Source organism: Mesoplodon mirus (assembly GCF_964341445.2).
Source record: "Mesoplodon mirus genome assembly, chromosome: 12".
NCBI classification, from domain to species: Eukaryota; Metazoa; Chordata; class Mammalia; order Artiodactyla; family Ziphiidae; genus Mesoplodon; species Mesoplodon mirus.
The window spans coordinates 71,159,855-71,186,387 of NC_138988.1; the positions used below are offsets into that span (position 1 = coordinate 71,159,855).

Consider the following 26,533-nt stretch of genomic DNA (forward strand, 5'->3'; position numbering starts at 1 on the left):
TGAAAATCAAAGGGCTAAAACTTGATTAACAGCTTTATGTATTAGAAAGGGGAGTTATTTTCTTCAAAAGCTAAAAATGTTTATATTCTTAAATCTCTACTGTATTTGCAGGTAGTACTTTTCCAGGTGTAAGTAACCCAGCAAGTGGATGAGAGCCCTCACTAGCACGCAGGTGCCTGAAGTGAAGATGTGGCTGACAACTCAGAGGTGAGCCAGCTACCCCTCTGTTGCACCAGAAACTAGAAGAAATGAGCCAGATATGCTCTCTCCACTAGACCTCCACATTTTCTTTTTTTTTTAATTTTAGAATTTCATTTTCTTATACAGCAGGTTCTTATTAGTTATCCATTTTATACATATTAGTGTATATATGTCAATCCCAATCTCCCAAGACCTCCACACCTCTTGAACTCTCCACTTGTACCAGGATTAAAAATTAAGCCACTCCTAATCTTTAAACTTCCACATCCAGGTCCATTATCAACAAGGTATGTGAGAAACTGTCGTTATCCCCCGAGACTGCAGTGGAAGATCCTCACAGTCCAGTTTCCCCAGTTACTTGTTACTCCATGCCCGCCCCCAACTGAGGAAGCAACAGCAAGGAATGTGATGTAGAGGAACATGGAGGATGAGTTAGGCAAGGAGACACCCACTCCAGGTAAGTAGACAAGCTCCTGGCTCCCTATAGTAGGAACATCAGAGGGCTAGCAGCATACTCCCCTCATTCTCAAGGTAAATCCCTCTCCTTCAACTGCCAACTGCATTCAAAAGCCCTAAAAACTGAATCATCTCCAGTCACTTGTGTGTGAAAGACCAAATTCAGCTTAAGAGGATCCATTTAGGAGTGTCAGCAGATCATGTGAAATTCAATCATCTAACATGTGACACAAGAGTCTAACACAGAAGTCGGCAAACTTTCTGCAAAGGGTCAGATAGTAAATATTTTAGGTTTTGCAGGCTATACAGCCTCTGTCACAACCATTCAACTCTGTCACTGGGAGCCTAAAAGCAGCTAGAGACAATAAGTAAGTTAATGAGCATGGCTTTGTTCCAATAAAACTATTTACAGAAAAGGACCGGATTTAACCCTCAGGCTATAGTTTGCCATCCCTGCTCTAACAAATGATCAAGGACTGACTGTACTCTAGGGCAAAGGATAAGACTGCTTTTGCTTTTTGTTTTGGTTTCTGGCTGGGTTATCCAAACGATGTTCAAAAGAACATGGTCATTTCCTATATCAGACATGAAATTCTGAAAGCTACTGGTACCTGATTTCAAAATCCCATTTTCGTTCAACATGAACTCTCATTATCACTATCCAATAGTTCAATGATAGTGCATGACTCTAAACAAAATAGATGCTTTCCCTAGCTGAAAGGACGCCACACATGCATCCACTGAATATGTTCTCTGGTATCATATTATCTTAAAATTTTATCTAGGTCATGAGTGAGACTCAAATGATGAACTAATAACTCTTGATGGACAATGATAGATTTTTGGTTAACTAGCTCCAAGGTAAATTTATAATTCTTCAACTGATACATAATAAACTTTAATACTACGTATATAAATATCTATCTTAAGTTCTCCAAATCTGAACTTCTTAATACATACAATTTCATTTTGCTAAGTTTACATTCTAATTATGCTTTTCCAACTGGAGACATAAAGCAAATATTTCCAGGTATAGAAAACAGACACTTAGTATGGAATCAACACAATCTCTATTGGCATACAGAAATAATTTTAGTTAGACCAGTGATTCTCAATGAGCTTGCCACACATTGGAATCATATGGGGAGCTTAAAAAAGGAAAAAAGATGCTTGAGCCCCACCCACCAGAAATTCTGATTTAATTGGTCTGGAATGTAGAATCCCTATTCTGAAGCCATTCTTATGAGCAGCCTGCAAAATAGCCACTGATTTAGACTCTGCTGTTTTAGGTTCACATCCCTTCTCAGGTGCATAAATATACAAAATATCTGCTAAGAAAATTTATTTAGGATATGATTCCATTTTTAATCTTACTGCAAAGAGGCAAATGATGCTAACAAAGTTACCAATGCTATACATCCACTTGCATTTAAAAAAGCATGTTTTAGAGACTACACATCAATAAAATTAATAATTAATTACTTTAATTAATAATAACTTTAATAATAATCAAAGTTAACATTTTAAACCATCAAGTTTAATTTGATAAATAAAACTGAGAAAAAAATTAAAGCTCATGGAGTAAAACTGTTTACTGACATGTTTCTTATGCTTTCATATTTATTATTCTGCTACTAACGACATACGTGGTCTTTGACAAATGTTCTAACTTCCATGAGATTATTTCCATACCTGTAATGACAAAGTTATAGTACATTTTTTAAAGTTATATATTAAAACTCTGCCACTGCCTTTTAATACCACTGTTTTGTCCTGTCATATGAAATGGACTCTCATAACTCAGCAAATGTCTGGACTCATGACTGTAATTTATTACACAAAAGCATCAAAGGAAGATCAGCAAAGGTTTTGAAAAAGCACATGGGGCAAAGTCTGGGAGAAACCAGACACAAGCTTTCAAGACTTCTCCCCTGGGCTTCCCTGGTGGCGCAGTGGTTGAGAGTCCGCCTGCCAATGCAGGGGACACGAGTTCGTGCTCCGATCCGGGAAGATACCACATACCGCGGAGTGGCTGGGCCCGTGAGCCACGGCCACTGAGCCTGCGCGTCTGGAGCCTGTGCTCTGCAACGGGAGAGGCCGCAACAGTGAGAGGCCCGCGTACCGCAAAAAAAAAAAAAAAAAAAAAAAAAAGACTCCTCTCCCAATTGAGTTACATCGAACGTGCTAAATTCCCCCAGGAAGCTGTGAAAGCACGTTGCCAACCAGGAAGCTTTTTAGAGACTCAATACCCAGGGTGTTTAGTGAGGGCTGTTCACATAGATAGGACTGAAGACACAGAGCCTAAAAACCTATCCAATACACTTATTTAATCTTAGATTTGGATAGGAGAAAGGGATACTAAGAAAATAACCTACCCCACCTGCCTAAATGTATTCCTAACCCCTGACCTCCTAATATACCAGATCCAAAGAGTTTCATGGACAGGTTTCTTCAAAACTTCAAGGATCAGATAATTAGAATGTTATTTAAACTATTCCTGTGCATATGAGAAGTTTTTTGCTTCTTCCTATGAAGCCAGTATAAGCCTGACACGAAGATGTGACCACATTCAGACACTCAAAAATCAGTATACGTGAAAAAAAAAGCCTGTGTATAATATTAGAAAACAGAATTAAGCAGAAGGATTCATGACAAAGTTGGTCAATTCCAAGAAAGAAGTTTGAATATTAGGAAAAATAACTATCATCAAATTAAAAGGTTAAAGGAGAAAAAAATCATATAATTAGCTCAATAAAAGCTAAAATTCCTTTTATTTTAAAAGTTTTAATTGAATAGGAATAAAAGAATACTTTCTAAAATTTATAGACACATACACAGCCTAACTACAACAGATATAAGCATCTAGTTAATAATAAAACAGTAGAAACATCTCTAGAAAGTTCAGAAATAAGATAAGGATGTCTATTCATCACTATTAACATTTTTCAGGAACAAAAGACAATACAATTAAGAAAACCAAGTTAAAGGTAAATGGCTTAGGAAACAAACAGGCAAAATAATCACTATTTGCTGATAATCTCATTGCCCACATGAAAAATCCATGAGAATCAACTGAAAAAATATGAGAAGATAAGGAAGGTTCACTAAGGTGACCACATAAAATTATTACAGTTGACCCTTGAACATGGGTTTGAACTGCCGAGTCCACTTATACTCGGATTTTTTCAATAGTAAATGCTACAGTATTACACGATCCACAACTGTGGATCCTCACATGCGGAGGAAATGCGGATACAGAGGAACCTCAGACACGGAAGGCCGACTATTACATTCAAATTTTCAACTGTGCGGAGGGTAGGCCCCCCAACCATTGAGTTGTTCAAGGGTCAACTGTATATGAAAATATATAGTATCCTTTCATGCCCAAAACAACCAGCTAGAAAATATGAGGGAAATGACCTGAAATCTATAATTGCAAAACATAAGCAATACCTAGGAATAAACTCAGAGAACATGTAAAGCAAGTTATAAAACTCTTCTGAGGGACTTAAAAAAAACAAATGAAGAAACATACACTGTTTGGAGATGTTGTAAAGAGATCGATCATCTCTAAATCTGTGAAAAAAGCATATTTGGTATTTTATTGTACTTTATATCGTGAACAAAAATAATACATTAGGGACTTCCGTCATGGTCCAGTGGCTAAGGCTCTGCACTCCCAATGCAGGGGGACCGGGGTCCATCCCTGGTCAGGGAACTAGATCCCACATGACACAACTAAAAGTTCCCATGCCACAACTAAATATCCTGCATGTGGCAACAAAGATCCCGCATGCCACAACTAAGACCCGGTGCAGCCAAATAAATAAATAAGTAAATATTTTTAAAAAAACAAAAACAAAAACAAAAAAACAATGTTTTAGCAACAGAAAGCAAAATTCAACAAAACATTCTTGGTAGGGATACACAGTTAAAAACATTTGACAAATGGGCACACATATTAGAACACTGAGAAGGAAAAATGAGAATTTTATATTTACCGAGAAGTTTGTAAAGCTGAGAGACACAGTTCTAATTAACACAGGAATTAAAAGTAACCCTGAAGAGAATCACAACAGAGTTTTTAAAGTAAATTGGGGTAAAGGAAGTTCATCTGAAAGAATAAATATGTGATTTCATATATATTCTAAAAAAGAAGAACAATGAGAAGAGGCCAGTTTACTGGATGAGAAAGCAAATCATAAATTAGAATTAAAACAATGTTATATTAGAGAGATATATCACTGAAACATATTAGTCCAGAAAAAAACCCAAGTATACACAAGAATTCAGTATAGTATATATAAATGTAGCATTTCAATTCAGTGGGAGAAAATATGAATTTTTTCAATAAAAAATGTTGGCTGGCCGTTCTGAAAAAAGCTGGATATTCATACAAGAGCACAAAAATAAATACACAAGAATGTCAACTTCAGCACTTTCTGTAACAGTAAAAAGTCGAAAAAACTTAAAGGTCCATTTAATGGGAATTGGATAAACAAATAATGGTAAGCCTCTACAATGGAATATTATACAATGATTTTAAAAGAATAAAGTTAAATACTTTTACATTGAAAAAAAATTTAAATATATGTATTTACATGCAAAAAGGCAAGCTGCAAAACAATATTATAATAAAATGTTATTTTGTTAAATACATAGAAAGCAAACACCAAATTGTTAACAAATGTTAACCCAATGGATTAGGGCTGTGGGAAAAATTTTACATAGTGTACTACATATTCCTGTAATGTTTAAAATTTTTATAACAAGAATGTTTTATTGTAATAAAACTATACACAAATATTTCAATAACTTTGGCCACTAAAATTACAAATTAAATTAGTTTTTGAATGAGACAGCAAGTGTTTTAATTTGCCACATCCAGTAGTACCTGATTTAGTGACTAAGACAGAATGGTAAGCAGAAGGACTATATATTACATCCACAGTTAAAAATTAATTAACAACTTGAAGTCAAGGACAAAAAGTTCATTACACTAAGACAGGCAAAAAGTAATGAATATCAGATACCTGGGTAGCATGGCCTACTAGGACAGTCTATCTGATACATCCCAACTAAAGATCCTCACCTTACGAGATTTTCAGTATGACTTTTTCTAAATTTACAGGAGATTTTCTCAGATGCAAACAAAGTGCTCTGAGATTTGCTCCTGTTGACAGTCCCAGAGTCTAAACTTGCTGACATTCACAGGATAGGGCAAGGGTAATCTATTTATTCAAGCTGCTCCTTCAAGGTAAGAGGAAAGAGAAGGGTAGGAAGGCAGGGGGAGCAGGGACTTACTGTGAGAGAGGAAATGGTACCGTTCATGATACCATATACAATTATTAGTTGAGGGTTCTGAGACTTCCTATGAATTTATTTACCAGGGATGGTGGTACAGAAACTATACTTTTTTGTGTGGTTGGTTAACTCTCCTGGGTTCAAATGCATCAGAAAAAAAATTAAAAAGACTAAAGCCACAGTACTAAAATTCTCAGGGTTATTGACTATTTACTCTGCTATAAGAAACCCACACCCATTTGTTCTAACCAAAATAGTAAACAATGTCAATCAATAAAGTGAGAATGCTGTATGTAGTTCACAATGTTGGAATGCTATAATTGCCTCTTATTCAAAAATCCAAGCTGACCTAAATATCAATTTCTTTACTTAAAGCTCACTTCCAGCAGAGCTGTTTACAAACTTTTCTTTAACAAGAGCTTACTGTATTTTTTAGAATTAAAGTTTACTCTCCAGAGCTTAATCAGGAAATAGACAAAAGGCAAAGTTCCATCAGGTGGGGATGTGAAAGAGTCCTTGAATGCTGTATAAATCTCCCCTGGGAAACCCTCTCCACCACCCCCATATTTCCTGACTGAAAGAACTTTATGGGAAAAAAAGACCTTCTGCTCTTTAATTGCAAAATATAAATGATCTTTCTCTTGAGGAAAGAGATGGCATTTATAAGCATATGGTTTAGCAATTTCTTTCTGCTCTTAGTACCCATGTGGTGTGTAATTTGAAGTAGTAATCCTTAAACTTTAAATTAATATCGCTTGGGGAAATAAATGATGTCCTGTCTGCACCTTAAACACTCACAAAAAATCACATTCTGCTTTCTCATTGGAAGGATGACTCACTTCTTTTGATATATACTCTACCCTTGTCATCCAAAAGTCTGAATAAACAGGTGTAGACTGACCATACTAGCAGGTGTAACCTTGATTCTGATATTTTGCAAATCCAATTCTAAACCTTGCAGAAGAGTAGCATCACCAGGCAGTAAAGTGCTATGGTAAGAAGAGTTCCTGGGCATTTTCTGGTCTTGGGATTCCTGAAATCCCTTTTCTCTGGGAAAGATTAAATGATTTCTAACATCCAGTCCAGCTCCAAATTCTTGTCATTCTATGATTTTATATGTTTGTAAACAAATGTTTATAGATATACTCAACTTGGAACACTAAGGAATTGTACCATAAAAATACTTGATGAGATTATTTTATGAAGACTGTATGTAACTCCATTTACCAATTACCACATTGATTCTCCACTTCTTGGCCAAAGGACAAAGTAGTTTCTGAATCTATATATAATTCATTCAATAAGAGATTTATTGAGCTCTCTCTACAATACATGCCCAGTGCTAGGTGACTGAAACACAAAGATTAGTGAAAGATAAAGTTGCTCACTGACCACTGAGGGAGGTAGGGCTAGATGACAAATAATGTCAACTCTAGAACTAGCAGGCCATGATTTTATGATTTGTAGAAAGTCAAATACAGTAATCTTCCATAAGTACCATACCAAAACGACTACAAAAAATTATCTGTTATACTCTTGTGTCAGAATAAGAGTTAATATTCAAATAATTAGCAAATTGCTCTCTAAAATGGGGTACTCACATCCTAGGGAGAGTTGAATACAAATCATAGGAATTTGCGAAGAGAATCTTAATACTTATATTGATATATATTTTTAACCTAGCAAAATGAGAAAAAAGGCAGTGTCCTCCTTTGTTCAAGGGAAATATCAGGTTTACCTGGGCCTGCTTACTTGAATTTTCCAAAGGTTATATAGTTTAAATTATTGCTCACAAAATGACAAGTGAATTTAAAAAGTTTCCTGCAAGGAAACCACTGATTGAAGATAATGTAACATTGCCAACACAAGCAGACAACAAGAAAATGGCCATTATGACAACTCTACCCCTAGTAATCTGATTTTACAAGAAGGTGACCCCTCCCCAAATAAGTCCTAGAGATCTAATACACAGTATAGTGACTATAGACAACAGTACTGTATTATAATCAAACTTGCTAAGAGACTAGAACTTGATTATTCCAACTACTAAAAAGAAATAATTCTGTAACATGATAGAGGTCCTAATTATTGTACAATGGCAATGACATTATAACATGTAAATGTAGCAAATTAACATGTTGTACACCTTGAATTTACAGTTATATGTCAAATATATCTCAGTAAAAAATTGACCCCCAAATTTGAAATTATCAAGGTCATTTGAAACATACACTATTATTAACAATGAACCTCCATATTAAAGGCATTAAATGACTTAAGACTATAGTAGGGAGCTACAGTAATCAAAACAGTACAGTACTGGCACAAAAATAGAAATATAGATCAATGAAACAGGATAGAAAGCCCAGAAATAAACCCACGCACCTATGGTCAATTAATCTACGACACAGGAAGCAAAACTATACAACAAAGAAAAGACAGTCCCTTCAATAAGTGGTTCTGAGAAAATTGGACAGCTACCTGTAAAAGAATGAAATTAGAACATTCTCTAACACCATACACAAAAATATACTCAAAATGGATCAAAGACCTAAATGTAAGGCCAGACACTATAAAACTCTTAGAGGAAAACACAGACAGAACACTCTTTGACATAAATCGCACCAATATCTTTTTTGATCCACCTCCTAGAGTAATGAAAATAAAAACAAAAATAAACAAATGGGACCTAATGAAACTTAAAAGCTTTTGCACAGCAAAGGAAACCATAAAAAAAAATAAGACAACCTACAGAATAGGAGAAAATATTTGCAAATGAAGCAACTGGCAAGGGATTAATCCCCAAAATACACAAACAGCTCATGCAGCTCTATGTCAAAAAAACAGCTCAATCCAAAAATGGGCAGAAGACCTAAGGAGACATTTCTCCAAAGAAGACATACAGATGGCCAAAAAGCACATGAAAAGATGCTCAACATCACTAATTATCAGAGAAATGCAAATCAAAACTACAATCAGAATGGCCATAATCAAAAAGTCGACAAACAATAAATGCTGGAGAGGGTGTGGAGAAAAGGGAACCCTCCTACACTGTTGGTGGGAATGTAAATTGGTACAACCACTATGGAGAGCAGTATGGAGGTTCCTTAAAAAACTAAAAATAGAACTACTATATGATCCAGCAATCCCACTCCTGGGCATGTATCTGGAGAAAACCGTACTTCAAAAAGATACATGCACCCCAATGTTCACTGCAGCACTATTTACAATAACCAAGACATGGAAGAAACCTAAATGTCCATCAACAGATGAATGGATAAAGAAGATGTGGTACATACATATTGTACAATGGAATATTACTCAGTCTTAAAAAAAAGAAAGAAATAATGCCATGTGCAGCAACATGGATGGACCTAGAGATTATCATACTAAGTGAAATAAGTCAGACAGTGAAAGACAAATATATGGTATCACTCATACGTGGAATCTAATCTTTAAAAAAATGATACAAATGAGCTTATTTACAAAACAGAAACAGACTCAGATTTTGAAAATAAACACGGTTATCAAAGGGGAAATGTGGGGGTGGGGAAAAATTAGGAGCTTGGGATTAATATACACACACTACTATATATAAAATAGATAACCAACAAGGACCTACTGTATAGCACAGGGAACGCTACTCAATATTCTGTAATAACCTATATGGGTAAAGAATCTGAAAGAGAATGAATATATGTATATGTAAAATTAAAGCACTTTGCTGTACACCTGAAACTAACACAACATTGTAAATCAACTATACTCCTATAAAAAAATTTTTTTAAGGCAGAAGCTTAAAACAAAGTAACAATCTAGTAGCAAATTAACCATTTTGCAATAGGGACACAGAAAGTACTTCTCACCTAATAATAATGGTTACTATTATTGAGGACTTAATTATAAGCTAGGCAGAGTCCTAAGCATTTTACACACACCACCTTACCTAAAATTCAAACAAGTGGATTAGGTAGGTACTTTTTTTTATTCTATTTAACAAATAGGAAAGTGAGGGACAGATAAGATTAGGCAACTAGTCCAAGGACACAGACAATAAATAGCAGATTTAAACCAATGTCTGTCAAGGTCCCGAACTTATAAGAGCTACGCTGTAGTGATATGGAAGAAGTCAGAAATGAGTCTCACTCTGACTCCTAGACCTGCCAACTAGCTCCTCACACCAGCAGTTTTCAAACTTTTTTTTAAACACCCTATTCAGACCCGGTAAATATGCCATGGGTGATAAAAAAGGAGGTGTCACTTTTCAATCCAACTTTTGGAGATTACATACACATCTGCTTTACTAATATGGGGAGAATAATTCACATTTTAACTACAATGTAGTTAAAACTCTAGTTACTGAAAAATTACAGACCAAGAATATTATTAATACAAATATGCATCAATATACACTATAGGGTTAGCTGAACAACCTGTAACAAATTAAATTGATAATGATAAGGCTAAACAGCAATTTATAATAAGAAAAGAAACAACTGAAAAACACAACCAACTCAACATAACAGTGATATGTATCTTTCCAAAAACATAAAATAATTCTAACTTACGCATGTTCATATGTGGAATAGGAGTTTTGCAATGCTGTGTCAGACTGCTTAGTAGCCAGACTTCTTAGTAGAACACTAAATCAGAATCCTTTATAAACTCTAGTATTATGCAAACATGGATTTATGAATGCCACATCTTACATATTCTTAATGCTTCACTTGTATGGTTATTAGCAAGTTGCCAAAGGATATATATAAATGAAAGACTATGAGATCACCTGACATTTGCCTTTTTTTTTTTTTTTTTTTTTTCCCGGTACGCGGGCCTCTCACTGTTGTGGCCTCTCCCGTTGCGGAGCACAGGCTCCGGACGCGCAGGCCCAGCGGCCATGGCTCACGGGCCCAGCCGCTCCGCGGCATATGGGATCCTCCCAGACCGGGGCACGAACCCGTATCCCCTGCATCGGCAGGCGGACCCCCAACCACTGCGCCACCAGGGAGGCCCTGCCATTATTTTTTGATCAGGGCCTACCAGTGACCTTGGGCCATCTTTTGAGAAGTGTTCTCCTAGACTAGGCAACGCTCCTGGCTTAGTTTGGCAATGACATCTAATTCTGGGGTGGCTGGGAGAAGCTATTCTATTATTCAATCACAAAATATCTGAGACTCCCAAGGCAAAAACAGCCCAATATATAATTTGTAGTATTATTTTTATTTTCTATTCATTACTTCTTCAGTTTCTCTGGATCCAATCTCTAATTAAAACAATCTTTCCCAAACACTGGCAAACAAACAAAATCGTTCAAATCAGGTATGCTAGAACAAAATAAGTATCAAATGACCCAAGAGAGTTTCATTCTATTATATTTGAAAGTTTCCCCAAATATTGGAGCTTGCTTCTTCTTTCTTCCCTACAGAGTACCTTCTTGAGCTTATGCTTCAGAAAGGGATAAGGTACAGAAACCTATCACCAGATTTTATTAACCCATTTCCCAAAGACCTACGTTATCCAGCCACAACCTTCCTTCAGTCTCTCAGCTCTTGTTTGTGCCACTGTGTAAGTCCCTATAAGTCAACCCTCTATACGATGGGATCACTTTTGTAAATGACAAGTCACAGACTGCAACTCTAAGAATGGCTATCACTTATAGATCTTAGAGTTTATATAACTATCTTTTTTTGGGTTATCAGCCTTACTGGTCCCAAGTCTATTGAAAATTATATGAACTGTACACTGGGAACAGAACAATATATGCCCCAAGAGCCAAAAAAACAATGAAAAAGTCATGATGAGTACAGAGGTTATTAGTTGTAATAATATTTGAAAATGCAGGACAGCCATTTCTTTTTAATTTCTTCAGTGGCAACTTATGGGTCTGTAATATTCTTGCCCAGATTTAAATTATATGATATTTTCCTAATTAATAAAGGTTATTATAGCATGAACTCCCATTAAAGCAGTGGAATCATCAATTGCAACAATTTAATTTCTTAGTAGCAAAGCTACTGTGAACATTTGCATTATTGTCTGCATAAAGGAAATTGGCTTTTCATTTATAGATGTTATAAAAATGTTCTACTGTGCATACTTTGATGCAGTTTGTTAAACCCTGCTATCTTGGCTATTTTCTGTGAAATTTAAAAAAAGATCAGTTCTGAGAAATTAGTCCACCTAAAATCCTGATTTATAAATTTATTTGTTGCCATTCTAGCATACAATATAAAGGAAATGTTCACAAATTATACTAGTCTTCCTTTTGTTCTTTTTTCCCCCTATATAATCCCTTCCCTTGGTTTTATGAGCATTGTCTTTATTCCTCCAACATACCATTCTCTACTGCAATGAAAAGAAAGAATAAAACTCAGAGATAATTATCCTCATGTAGTCTAGCACTTACAGTTCAAACTGAGAGCCACTGGCCCAAATTTATGGCCAAGGCCAAATCTACAGCCAAATCCAAATCTATAGTGTGTATGTAGAACAGGGGATGAACAGCATGTGTCAAGCAAATAACTTTCATTTCAGGAACAAAATCTTAGGCAAAAAGTTCAAGAAGTCCACGTCTCTTAAGATTAGGAAAATGGACTTTGCCTGTAAAACTGTCATCCTTCATGTTCCAAACTTAATCTTACCCCAAATCTTCCATAAACCCCCATGAATATGCAAATATGTGGCCTGCCTATATGTGCACTCTTCCAGTGCACATATAATCTTCACTGACACTGTGGAAGAATAAAATCCATTAAAAAAGAGAATAATGTACATTTTTTTCCTTCTGCTTTAGAACAAAAACTCTAAAGAGTAACGGATGGGCTTTCTGTATTCTGTGCACTAATACCCCCAAGATGCTACTGAATAATTGATGAGCTTATGATTAGACTGCTATCCTCAGTTCCAAACAACATTCATGGACCAAATTTAATTCACATTTAATACTGAATTCTATCTCTTTTATCATGATCAAACTATGCATCAAGGCTGATCTCTGTTCCTTAGAATTTCATAAGTTGATTCTTTACCTAAAGTTATCATCTTGATATGTGACCAGCTCAGCTACAGCACCAATTTGGGATGTCACTGACACAAATTCTCATAGCCCATCAAGAAAAGATACCAGGACCATGCCTTTATAAGAGAAACAAGCCTCCAATGCAGACACCTTAGCAATAAATATATTAACACAAGAGGAGGAGATTCCACTTATACTTTATAGTAGACTACATTCTTTATGTTATTTTTAAGAGAAAAAAATAAACTATAATTAATAAAAATTTTAATGTTATTAAGTTGGAGTCCATTTAGTTTAAATGTCATCACATTATTTGACATAAAATGATCAAATGTAGCAGAAATGCTATAACAGACCAATGCCTGCAGTCTATTTCCTTCTCCAAGCTTATAAAAGAAGAAGCTTATGTTTTACTTGGCCAACAGGGTAGGGTCAGCTGCCGATGAGGAAGATTCATAAAATACTTCCTTTGCTGTGCTGTACCTATAGGGAAATCTAAAGTAACGCATACACCCTGTGGATAAGGAGGGCTTTAAATAATGGAAGGAGGTAGCTTTTTAAGGATATTAAATGAAAGATGTTCCATGTAGACAAGATGGCAAAGGCAGGAGTCTCAGGGCACTATCAGAAAATGTGAAACTGAAAAGGAAGTTTGTTTCAAGTAACAACAGAAAAGAAACAGAAACAAACAGTATGGCAGAACCTTGCACTATATCTTAGTCTAAACTAAGATGCCTCCAAGAGAACACAGAATCAGAAACTGGGAAGTACTCATAGTTCTGCTGGGTAAGATCTGGACAAATCATTTCAAGTCTCTGAGATTCATTTTCTACCTTAGAAAAGGGGTGGAAGGGGTTGGGCCACATTCTATGGTCCCTTCAAGTTCTAAATCTCTATAACTAAATCACGTATGTAGGAAAAAAATGATTTCATATTGCTGTTGGAAATATAAACTGGTTCAGCTTTTTAGAGGTTAATTTAGCAGAATCTGTCAAATTTTTAAAATATATTTCCTATAACCCAGTAATTCTGCTTCTAGGATTATTAATTCAGCATTGCTTGTAATAGCAGAAAGTGGGGGGGGGAGGGTGGAAAATAAATTACAGTGCATCCATACAACGCAGCAGCCGTTAATAAGAAGGGAATAGATCTGAAAGTTCTGACCTAAGCTCCAAAACACAGTTAAGTGCAGAGAGCAGGCCTCAGTTCAATAGGATCCAACTATGTAAATATAAATATATGTAAGTGTTTTTCTATAATTAAGAAGGCATTTAAATATCTGCTGAACTAATTAAGTAAATACATACATGGAAAAAAGGACTGCAAGGCCACACACCCACTGTTAACAGTAGTAACTTCCAGGGAGGGGGGTGGGAGTAAGGGGATAGAAGGGAGTGAATGGGAAGGTTTATGTTTAAACTCAATGTACTTCTGAAGTGTTTCCTTCTTTTAAAACAAGAATTGATTTATCTTTTATTTAAATGATATTTTAAAAAATTTTACGAAGTGGACACTTTAAAAAGTGCTGAAATATTTGTTTATCAAAAGGAGGCCTTTTTTTTTTTTTTCCAAACAAAAGGATGAATACACTGATATAGATGATCTCTGACTTGCTGTACTTTCCTGAGAAGCAATTTGAGGAGAAATGAGCAACTATTGATGGGAATAGAGTTTTAGTAAAAAACAGATTTTTAATAGTTAAAAATAGCCAAAACAAATTCCTGGAGGGTGGTTACTAGGTCTTTCTCCCTGGTGTCCCACAAGGACAGTATTCAATAAACAAATAATACATTGAAATGAAATGATTTAAGTATAGGTTGGAGACACAAACGTGGGACTCCATGTCACTCTCAGGAATTCATTATAAAAATACATGTGCTGGGCTTCCCTGGTGGCACAGTGGTTGAGAGTCCGCCTGCCGATGCAGGGGTCGCGGGTTTGTGCCCCGGTCCGGGAAGATCCCACATGCCGCGGAGCGGCTGGGCCCGTGAGCCATGGCCGCTGAGCCTGCGCGTCCGGAGCCTGTGCTCCGCAACGGGAGAGGCCACAGCAGTGAGAGGCCCGCGTACCGCAAAAACAAAACAAAACAAAACAAAAACTTGCTCAGGGACTTCCCTGGTGGTCCAGGGGTGAAGAAACCGCCTTCCAATGCAGGGGACGTGGGTTCAATCCCTGGTCGGGGAACTAAGACCCCACATGCCACGGGGCAACTAAGCCCGTGTGCCACAACTACTGAACCCGCACTCCTGAACTAGAGAGCCTGAGTGCTGCAAACTACAGAGCCCACGTCCTCTGGAGCCCGTGCCCCAGAACTACAGGGAGGGGAAAAAAACCCACACGCCACAACTAGAGAGAAGCCCACGCGCCACGGTGAAAGATCCCACATGCCACAACTAAGACCTGAAGCAGAAATAAATAAATAAATAAATAAATAACATGTGCTCATCTTAAAAATATCTCAACTGTTTATAACCAAATGTTTTCATTAATAAGTTCTCCCTCCCGTAATATTCAGCATGTATTTGGTTTCCAAATTTCCACTTTACTAATCAAGGTTATACCCCTGTATCACACTTTGCATGATGTTTCTCACATTTTTCAAATATTTTTAAACTTACAATACCACTTAATTATTATGCGGCACCTTTCTTGGTGTTCTCTTGCTAAGTGTCTAGTGATTTATTAAGGTTTTTCAACTGTAAATTCTGCAGATACTTCGGAAATGTAAACAAACATTAACAACAGTATAATCCCGAGAGTCAACATTCTGGTAAAAATCTTTGATATATCCCTATTCTATTTTTCCGTTCACAAAAATATAACACTCCTGATGTGCTTTGAGACAGTACACAGGTCTGCATTTTCAGATCGGAGGAGGGATAGGGCTGTTCATTCTTTCTACACACCAATGTTATTTAGCTTGTTAGGATAAGCCTGTGTTGCTTTTTCTAAGGGGAAGGACCCAGGGAAAGCAAGTGTCTAAGAATGGAAGTTCATGAAGGAAACGATTCAAATAGCTCAGTTCTAGGTATATTTGCTTCTCAGCTAATATTCAACTGAACAAACAATTGGGTGAATGAAAGCTTACTATGAGCCTAGCTACAGGGCAAAGAAAGTAACAGGTGATGAGCATTACCCATAAATATAAACTTAAAAAGTTAACTACTCTTCTCCTTGTGCTGTAACAGCTGTTACTTAAAGATATCACACAGCAAATGATCACTACAGTTTCCAATCTCACCCCCTCCCCAATGAACAAAAGATGACATTCCAAAAGCAAGTAATGTATAAGCCTTAATTCTTACCTCTTTCCCATAGAAACAATGTTGCAATATCTGGTGGCTACCCACAAATGCCTCTTTATTTCCAAAAGCGCTTAAGGACTGGACTACTATGAAAACTAACCATGATGAGTAACACTACAGAAAAATGCTGAGTCTCAATGTGGGAAGAAAAAAAAGATACCTCACTTAGCTTCAGGGCAATGGGAGAGAAAACTCTTCTCCCCTCGCCCCTGCTCACTGGATCAGACCCAGGAATTACCACTCCGCCTTCTTCAGTTTGCCTCATCTGTGGATTTTCAGCAGGTTTTTTCTCTCTCTGGCTCCACTAAGCAGAACAGTCAGAATTTTCGTTCACTCTCCTGCCCCTTTGGAGTTGCATGAGCCAAAACGGTAGTCAGTCATCATATGTGGCTATTGAGCCCTTGAAAATGAGGCTAGTCCAAATTGAGACATGCTATAAAATACACATTGTATTTCAAAGACTTATGAAAATATCTTTTATTTTTTCACATTGAGATGTTTAAATGACAATATTTTAGATATATTGGGCTTAATAAAAATATTTCTAAATTAATTTTACCTATTTTTCTTTCCTTCATCATGGCTACCAGAAAATTTTGAATTACAAACATGGCTTGCATTTGTAGCTCACATTATATTTCTATCAGACAGCACTGCTTATAAATTGTCTTAGGAAAGGCAGTAAAGAGTATCCAAAGTCACACTGCTTGAGTTCAAATCTTGGCACCACCATTTATTACTGTGTAATCCTTCACACATTATTTAACCTTTTTTCTAAGCCTCCATGTTCTCTTCTGTGAAATGTGGTAGTACTAAAATGCTACCTCAGAGGACTATTGGTAGAATTAAATGAGGTAAAACAATTACTATGGTGCCCAGCACATAATATTCAGTAAATATTAACCACTACTATCACTGCACAACTATACTGTTGTTATTATTCGTTGCTAGTACATGATGAAGAAAAGGACAAAGATACAGTGGGTAGAAAAAAAGAAAGAGGGTACAAACACAGTCTAGAGAGAATTCTCAGTTTCTCTTCCAAAGACACAGCCCACGTGGAGACCTGCAATACTCAATGGCAGCACCTGAGTATTTCCAGTACACTCTCTTTCCATATAAATATGTCAGAGGATGTGGAAATACATAGTTAAAGGGCACTGGGCCTCCTGTAGCAGTGTGAAGAACCTTACCTTGGACGCCCGGAGACAGACTTGCTGACAAGGTATCAACAAGGTATCCTCTTTGGCTACTGGTAACCTCATTTGTAAATGAGAAGAAAGGGCTAAAGTTCTCTGAAGTCCCTGCCAGCTGTGAATACTCTTCTCCTCTCTTTCCAAAGGGGCTGCAGAGCAAGAATGGCTACATCAGAGGTCCACCACCATCACCATAAAAACACCCAATTTAAGCACGGACGCTGCCTTACCATCACTTGTCCAACCTATAGAGAAAGCCAGGGATTTGGAACTGATGGCTCTTCTGAGACTTCATTGTCTTCTCTAATATGAACAAGCTTTTACTACTGGAACTTCTTATATTCCCCTCGTCTGGCTAAATTTGCCTGCTCTTTCAAGGCTCGGAACAGACCTCACACCCTTCAGCAAGAGCCTTCACTGACATTGCCAATCTACGTCAGGTGCCCCTTTTATACGATTTGGAATCAGCTTCCGTTTCCCTCTATCATTGCCCCCATCAACAATACCCTGTGATTTTGTTATTGATTTGTCTTGTTGGTAAGCAAACTTCCAGAAAGCAATAACATAAATTCATTCAACAAGTACTGAATGAATGTCTCACTCATCTTTACACTCCCAGAACCTACTACAGTTTCTAGCATATTTAAGCCCTCAAAATTAACCCAAAAAGTCCATATAGATATTAACGGCTCTCTTCTCTGAATTCCAGACCTCTATATCCCACTGCCTACTTTATATCTCTACTTGGTTACCTCAAAGGTACTTCAAAACTCACTTCGTACTCTCTACGTCCTCTCTGCCACTAAAAAACCTGCCCTCCTACAATGTTCCTCAGCTCAGTGAATCCAATTATGGAAACCAGAATGACACCTGCTTCAACCTTACACCCATACCTAATTCATCAGCAAGTCTTTTAATGTTACGTCCTAAATGAGCTCTCAAATCAGTTTACTTCTTGGCAATTTCTATGCTACCATTCCAGTGCTCACCACCCTTGTCTCTCACTTGGACCATCGCTTAGCTCCTAACCCATCTCCCTTGTCACCCCAAGCTGTCCTCCACACAGCAGCCAGACTGAATGTCACATTATAAGACTGATTATGAACTCTTTCCCTCAACCCCTCCATGACTCTCACCCCCACTTAAATACTTTCAGTGGCTTGCCAAGCCTCTTAACATAAGAGAGGAGGAAAAACATTTAAATAGGCCTTGGAGGCTTGTGGAATCTGGCTCCTATCTGACTCCATTTCCCCTAATGTTCCCTGGCACATGACAAGCTCTCTCATGCCACAGGGTTTTGACATAATTTGCTCCCTTACTGGGACCCCTTCCTCTTTTCACCTTCCATCCTCCAGGTGCAATTCAGGTGCCATTTCCTCAGGCAGCCTTCCTTGACCTCAGGCTCGCCAGGATACCTTATCATCTGCACTCATATGACTGTATTCATTTCCTTCACAGAATTTATCTATTTGTATTTATACATCTCCCTCACCCCCAGAGGCCCTTTCTCAATACAAATTTTTTGAAAATGTAAATCAGATCAGTCACTCCATTGCTTAAAACCCTTTAATGCCTTCCTATCTTTGAATAAAAATCATACCCTTTCCAAACCCTCCTACACTGTTGGTGGGAATGTAAGTTGGTGCAGTCACTATGGAGAACAGTGTAGAGGTTCCTCAGAAAACTAAAAATAGAATTACCATTTGAAAAAAAAAAAGGGACTTCCCTGGCGGTCCAGTGGTTAAGACTGCATTTCCACTGCAGGGTGCACAGGTTTGATCCCTGGTCGGGGAACTAAGATCCCACATGCTACAGGGTGCAGCCAAAAAAAAAAAGAAAAAAAAAGAATTACCATATGATCCAGCAACTCCTGGGCATATACCTGGACAAAACTATAACTCAAAAGAATACATGCACCTCTGTATTCATAGCAGCACTATTCACAATAGCCAACACATGGAAACAACCTCAATGTCCACTGACAGATGAATAAAGATATGGTACATATATACAATGGAATACTACTCAGCCATATAAAAGAACAAAATAATGCCATTTGCAGCAACATGGATGCAACTAGATATTATGATACTAAGTGAAGTAAGTCAGAAAGAGAAAGACAAATACCATATGATATCACTTATATATGGAATCTAAAATATGACACAAATGAACCTATCTACGAAACAGAAACAGACTCACAGACATAGAGAACAGACTTGTGGTTGTCAAGGGTGAGGGGGTTGGAAGAGGGAAGGACTGGGAGTTTGGGATGAGTAGATGTAAACTATTATATATAGGATGGATAAACAAAAAGGTCCTACTGTATAGCACAGGGAACTATATTCAATATCCTGTGATAAACCATAATGGAAAAGAATATAAAAAAAAGAATGTCTATATGTGCTTAACTGAGTCCCTTTGCTGTACAGCAGATTGGCACAATATTGTAAATCAACTATACTTCAATAAAAAAATTATATAAAAATATGTAATATAAAAAAAAATACCCTTTCCAAGGCCTACAGGGCTCTGTATGAGCTGTCACCCAATCACCTCCCCGAACTCATATCCTACTCCTCTCTTCACATTCTGCTCCAGCCATGCTGGCCTTGCTGTTCCTTAAACACAGACGAGCTTACCCGTGAACTCGGGTCCTTATAATTACCTTCCCTCTGCCTTTCGGAATATCTTGTTCTCAGAGTCCCCACTACTGGCTACTCATCATTCAGGTCTCTGCTCCCTCACCATCCTACCTAAAAGAATACCCCCCCACACACACTTCTCACCTGCTACTCCATTTTATTATCTTCATCATTAGGTATTTATCATTAGAAGATAAGCTCCATGGGCAGTTCATCTCAGTGCCTAGGAAAGTACCTGGCACACAGTAGGTACTCAATATCTGTATGAATGCTTAAAGTAGTGGTCCTGTTTCAAATAACTGAACTCCACTGACATATACAAGAGATACAGGTATGAAGATGTGATACTAGTGGTTGTGGTAGGCAGAATTCTAGGACGCTCCCACCCCCCATTCTCCTCCCTCTCCTCTGTGTACGTGCCCTGTATAATCCCCTCCTCTTGAGTATAGGCGGCACCTGTGAATATGGGATAGTCAATCATGTGATTAGGCTACCTTATATGAGACACTGTTATAGTCAACTGGAGAGATTCTCCTGCTGCCTTTGAAGAAGTAAAATGCCAGGTTGTGAGTAGGGCCATGTAGTTAGAAACTCAGGGTGGCCTCTAGGAGCTGAGAGGGACACCCAGCTGACAGCCAGCAAGAAAATGAGGACCTCAGTTACATGATCACAAGGAATCGAATTCTACCAACAACTAATGAGCTTGGTAGATGACCCCAAGCCTCAGATGAGATCACAGCCCCTGCAAACCCCTTGACTTCAGCCTAGTAAGACCCAGAGCAAAGAATACTGCTATATCATGCTGGACTTCTGACCTACAGAAATGATCATGAAGGGCTGTTGTTTTAAGCTGTAAGTTTGTGGCACATCAACTGAAGACTAATGCAGTGGCCATCAACCCTATCAGTCCCAATGCTCACTTTTTATAACAAAAATTTTGTTATGCTACCTACTGTTCTTTAATAAAATTCATAGATTTAGAACCTACTAATCACTTATAAAAATACATTAGCTATAAGGGAGAAATTTTAAAATAATTTATAATAAAATAATATGCATCTCAACCAAATTAGAAAATAAAACTGCCCCTATACATTTTCTTAATGCCCTCTGAGGAGAGAGTCCATAACCATAAGCTCTGCTTGCCAGGATCAGTGTACCTAGAACACACTGGCTGGAAATTGGGAGAATATTTAATTTTAAAATGCTTATTACTTGCTAATCTTGTTTCCTTACACATCATGTTGTAAAGGATGTCTCTGAAAATCACACTAGCATTATATTTTTCTTCTAACCATTTTCCAAAATGGACTTAAGAAGGTTTGAAAGCCTCATAATTTCCTTTTTTCCCTCCTCCTCCTCAATTATTTAGTGCTCACTGGGCATGTGATACTGTTACTTGAAATTAATTTTCACAATTAAATAGACTTTTAAAGCTTCTAATTAATTTCCCAACTCTCATTTTTCAGATGTGAACAGATAATCACCATCATCTAGCGGCTCATTATATACACTATAAAATATTTCACCCCAGCTATAAAGCTGGCCATAGTAAATATGTTTTGTTGCTTTAATCAAGATTTATGATAAGATAATAATGTAATTTTTAAAGGCCACATGCCAGAGTACCTCCTAAATTAATAAAAATACTTAGCACTTAACTTATAATACACTTTAAAATCATCACACAGTCTTGCAGGTAGCTATGTGCCCATGTGCCCGGGGCTAGTAACAACTGATGGACAGCATGCCACCGAGCCCATTTACTTGATTTATTTTACGTAGCCCATTTACTTATTTTACGTAGCCTTCTAAGGCCACGTACGTAATGGGTACTCACTGTGTGATGGGAAAATAAATTATTTAGTGTGGACAACCTGACAGTGTTACTGTTAAGTTATTAATTCACTGAGAAAGGGAAATTCCCCTAACAGCCTTTTTTCATGCCCAAACAGCAACACTATTGGTAACTATTTACAGACTCCTAGAACCCTAGAGCTGGGAAGGACTTAAGGATAATAACCACGGTTTTTTACAAATGAGGAAACTGAGAAACTTGTCCAAGCTTACAGACATCAGTGGCAGAACCTAGGATAAGGGGAGATAAGGCTATGGGTTCTCAATTTCCTCATTCAGAAAATGGGGATAGCCACACCCCTGGTAGGGTGGTTATGAAGATGCAATGAAATAACAGGACATAGCACATGCTTGACACTTAACAGCTACTCCATAACTATCATTTTCCTCCCCAGGGTTTCCTCCACCAATTTCTTCCATCACTTTTTTTTTTTAACCAAAATATTGTTCAGGATGATGTGCATTGGTGATGATTTCCTGAGGTATATTGCATTGACAAACAAATGAGAGCAAACTGAAGGACTCACTGGGAGCCTACAGAGGAAGCAGCTGACTCCGACTCTCAGGAGTTAAGTCTACACCCCGTAAAGGTTTCAAAGACTTTCTGTTTGTTGGACTGAGCCCACATCAGCTTTGCCAAGGTTGACAGTATGCAGAGTTCAGGGCCAGTTTTTCAACGCTGTGCTTCACACATACTTTCTAATACCTCTCTAGTATTTATTCAAATTTTTCATAAGATTATCTATACCCCTGGCCTCCTCTTTCTAACCTCCAATTCACTCCTGAATCCACTGAAGTCTCACTATCAGCCCACCACTCCACTGAAACCACTCTTACCAAGGTCATCAATAACCTCTTGATTGGAATATCCAAGATTCGCTTTTCCATCCTTACCTTCCTGGATCTCTCTGAGACATGAACACAGCCTTCTTGAAACTCTACTCCCTTAGTCTCTGCAACAGTGTACTCTCCTGGTTCTCCTTTTACCTCCACGTGTCTATTCTTTCACTAATGTCTCTTTAAGAGTTGTGTTTCCCAGGGCTGTGACTTCCTGGTCAGTTTATTTACCCAGTTTCAGCTACCTCCTACTAACTTCCAAATCTCTATCTCTAGCCCAGGCCACCCCTGTGAATCTTAGATTCATCTGAACAGATTCATATGCCTGCAATATGATTCCACTGCATGTCCCTACTGGCAACTCAAATCAACATACTCAACACGGATCTCTTAATGCATATCCTCCTCCACTGTCCTTTATCTTAATATGTGGTATCATCACACAGCAATCCATGCTAAAAACCTGTAAGACTTCCTTGACTCCTTCCTCTCCCCTGATCGCACCATATCTAATCAATTGGTTAGATCTCCTAATTTTACCTCCTAAAGATTCCTCTAATTCATCCCTCCTATGCCTATCTAGTAACTCCTATTCTTGTTCAGGTTTCAATCATCTCTTACCTGAAATACTTCAACAGCTTCTGTCCCCCTCAATTCCATCTCCACTCAGCTTACAGAATAATCAATCTAATAAATATATAATCACACTACTCCCCTGCTTAACACTTTTAAAATAATACTCCCAAATAAAAGGCTCTGGAGTCAGACCTCTGCAATTTGGAATCCACTCTCTGCACTCATTAGACATGGCCTTGAACAAGTTACTTAACTTCTCTGCACCTCCATATTTTCACTTGTGAATATCCCAGAGGATTAAATGAGGTAATAACTATAAAGCACTTAATACAGCATATAGTAAGTGCTTAACAAATGGTAGTTATTAGTGATCATATTATTAATAAAATCACACTGATTGTATTATGGTCATTGGGCTGGTATACAAGTTTGTGGAGCACACACAGCCCTTGTTGAATTGACCCGTGCCTACACTCTAGCCTCCTCCCTAAGGACGCCCTGCCTCTCACTTTGTGCTTCAGCAACATCGAGCTTCGTAACCACTTACTGTGACACACTTAGCCATCTCTCTGCCCAAAATACATTTTCCTAGCATAAGTAAGGTCTTTTTCTTTAAGCCTAATGAGGTGTCACCCTCACCGGGAAGCCTTCTTTGAACATCAGAGCTTATTAAGGTGTCTCCTTAGAAGTATTAGGTAGATAGATAGATAGATAGATGAAAGGAAGCTCCCTGGGAATCTCCTCCCCAACTCCACCTGAATTAGGTCAATTCTTACCACAAAGGAGTCGCAACATATTCAAATTTAACTTACGAATTCAACTATATATATAGAAGGAGTTAGAAATAGTGAGAGCTCGCCATCACTCCACTCAATGACTATATGCTCCTTGCAATAATCAAGCCTGAAACAGAAGGTATGAGTGATTTCATACATTGCTCAACCACTGACACTGACAAATAAGTGGAGGCAGCAAAGAATTAATTGAAGGCTCTAGAGAAGCACTGATATCAGAGAGGTAGAGAGGTGGTAGAATAGTTACCCTGCCTTAGGAGAATTAACCGTTAACCCTTCCTTTAAAAACTCTCAACAGGTGATTTCCACATGTCAAAAGAGTTTAATAACCACTGAAATAAATAGTACATACTTACTTCAGTAGTTAACAAAGTGTACATTTGTTAAGGTTTAGATGATTAAACCTTTAATGGAGGTATGACAGAACATAGAGAGAGCAAAGAAATCAATGAAAACAATGCAAATGCACACAAGATTACTACTACACAAAAGCAAAATAACTATCTGAAAGAACTTTACCAAACCACCAATTACATAACTGCAGACATAGCTTCATAGTGGAGGCTACTGAGGCAGGCCAGGAAATGCTTAGTAATGGTGGCACTCATGAAGTGAGGTGTCAAGCCAAATTAGGGGTGTCAAATAAAACTTCTAGTAAAATTAAATTCTCCTAATCCAAATTAGCTTATGTTGCGGTGTGCATGTATTAAGAAAACCATGACATGGCACTTTGTAGGCATTAGGATCTCCTAAAGAATATTTTGACATTACTTGATTTTTGCCTTCTGTTTTGACTTTAGAATATAACCACTAACCCCACTCTGACCCCCAACTATATGACTCCACTGTAGTCTCTTGCTAATGCCACTATCTGTAAGAACAAATAACCCATTCTGCTGGTAACTGGAGCCATGGGTTTCCATTTGACTCCCCAACTTAACTAGTTCCACAGCCAGCATTAAAAACAGGAACACTGGCACCCAGCTTCCCAAGGAGAGGGCTGTCTAATTCTGCTCCAGCTAGCACAGATGAGGGCCCTATGAGAAAGTCACATGCAGTGAGGAAAGCAAGCCAACGCAAGTTCCCTTAGGGGAACTTAAACTTAGCTCTCCTTTAGGAAATTACCCAATACCCTGCTACTCTTCATCTGATATCATTTCTATTCCTTCTCCACTAGGCCATAAACTCCTTGAGGACAAGGACCAGGACATAAGGTTTGATGGAAAAATTATCAAAACTGTCTCATGCACTAATCTCATTGGCAAGTAATCACAAAGTACTGCTTCAGGCTAGCACAGACTTTTCTAGAGATTAAAACTATTGAAAACAAGTATGAGCAAATAAAATGACCATCAAAAAGGGACTTGTTATAGTACATCTGTTAAAAGGGCATTTTTTTAAAAAGTAAAATCATGCAAATATAAAACATGTCAAAGATTTTATTTAACTCATTAATTAATGACGCAGCCAGTAAGAAAATAAAATCAGTTCCAAGGAGAAGTCAAAGAGCACACATAGGGCTCCCCTGGTGGCGCAGTGGTTGAGAGTCCACCTGCCGATGCAGAGCACACGAGTTCGTGCCCCGGTCTGGGAAGATCCCACATGCCGCGGAGCGGCTGGGCCCGTGAGCCATGGCCACTGAGCCTGCGCGTCCAGAGCCTGTGCTCCGCAACAGGCGAGGCCACAACAGGGAGAGGCCCGCGTACCGCAAAAACAAACAAACAAACACACACACACACACACACACACACATATACAGGCTATCTGGAATGCTGAAATTGCTTTACAAATAAATGCTGCAAAACTGCTCGATATCCCCAGGACAACGTTCAGTTGCATTCCACTCAACAAAATCCATTTGCATTTCTATGGACAAGAATCATCTGCATTACTCTCAGTTTCCTACAATTTACAGAGTTCTGAAATAGCTCAAAGACAATGACAGGTTCAGATAACCTGGAAGAGTGCACTAGATAGGACAGTTGGTAATCTTTTATGTCCATTTCATAGTCTCTCACAATTTTTCCTGACAACATCCATACAATGGAATATTATGCAGCTGGCTATAGAGAATAAGGCAGCCTTTTCATGTACTGACATGCAATAGCCTCCAGGATATAATGAAAAATAAGTAAGATGCAGTACAGTAATATGGTAGGTGACATTTATGTTTAAGAATAAATATAAAAATATGCCATATACATCAAATATTTCTGAAAAGATATACAGGAATGTTAACATCTGAGGGAAGGTGGTGAAGGTTATATGAGAATCATTTTCTATCTAAAATTAGGTTAAAATTAGAAGAAAAAAGCAAGCAGGTAATTGATACTTGTTGAGGGTA

The 26,533-nt window shown here is 37.8% G+C and overlaps 1 protein-coding gene across 4 annotated transcripts in view; it reads right to left on the bottom strand.

Moving 5' to 3' along the window:
* BTBD9 (BTB domain containing 9) overlaps window positions 1–26,533 on the bottom strand; it is a 420,550-nt gene that overhangs the window by 385,402 nt on the left and 8,615 nt on the right. The window lies entirely within an intron of this gene.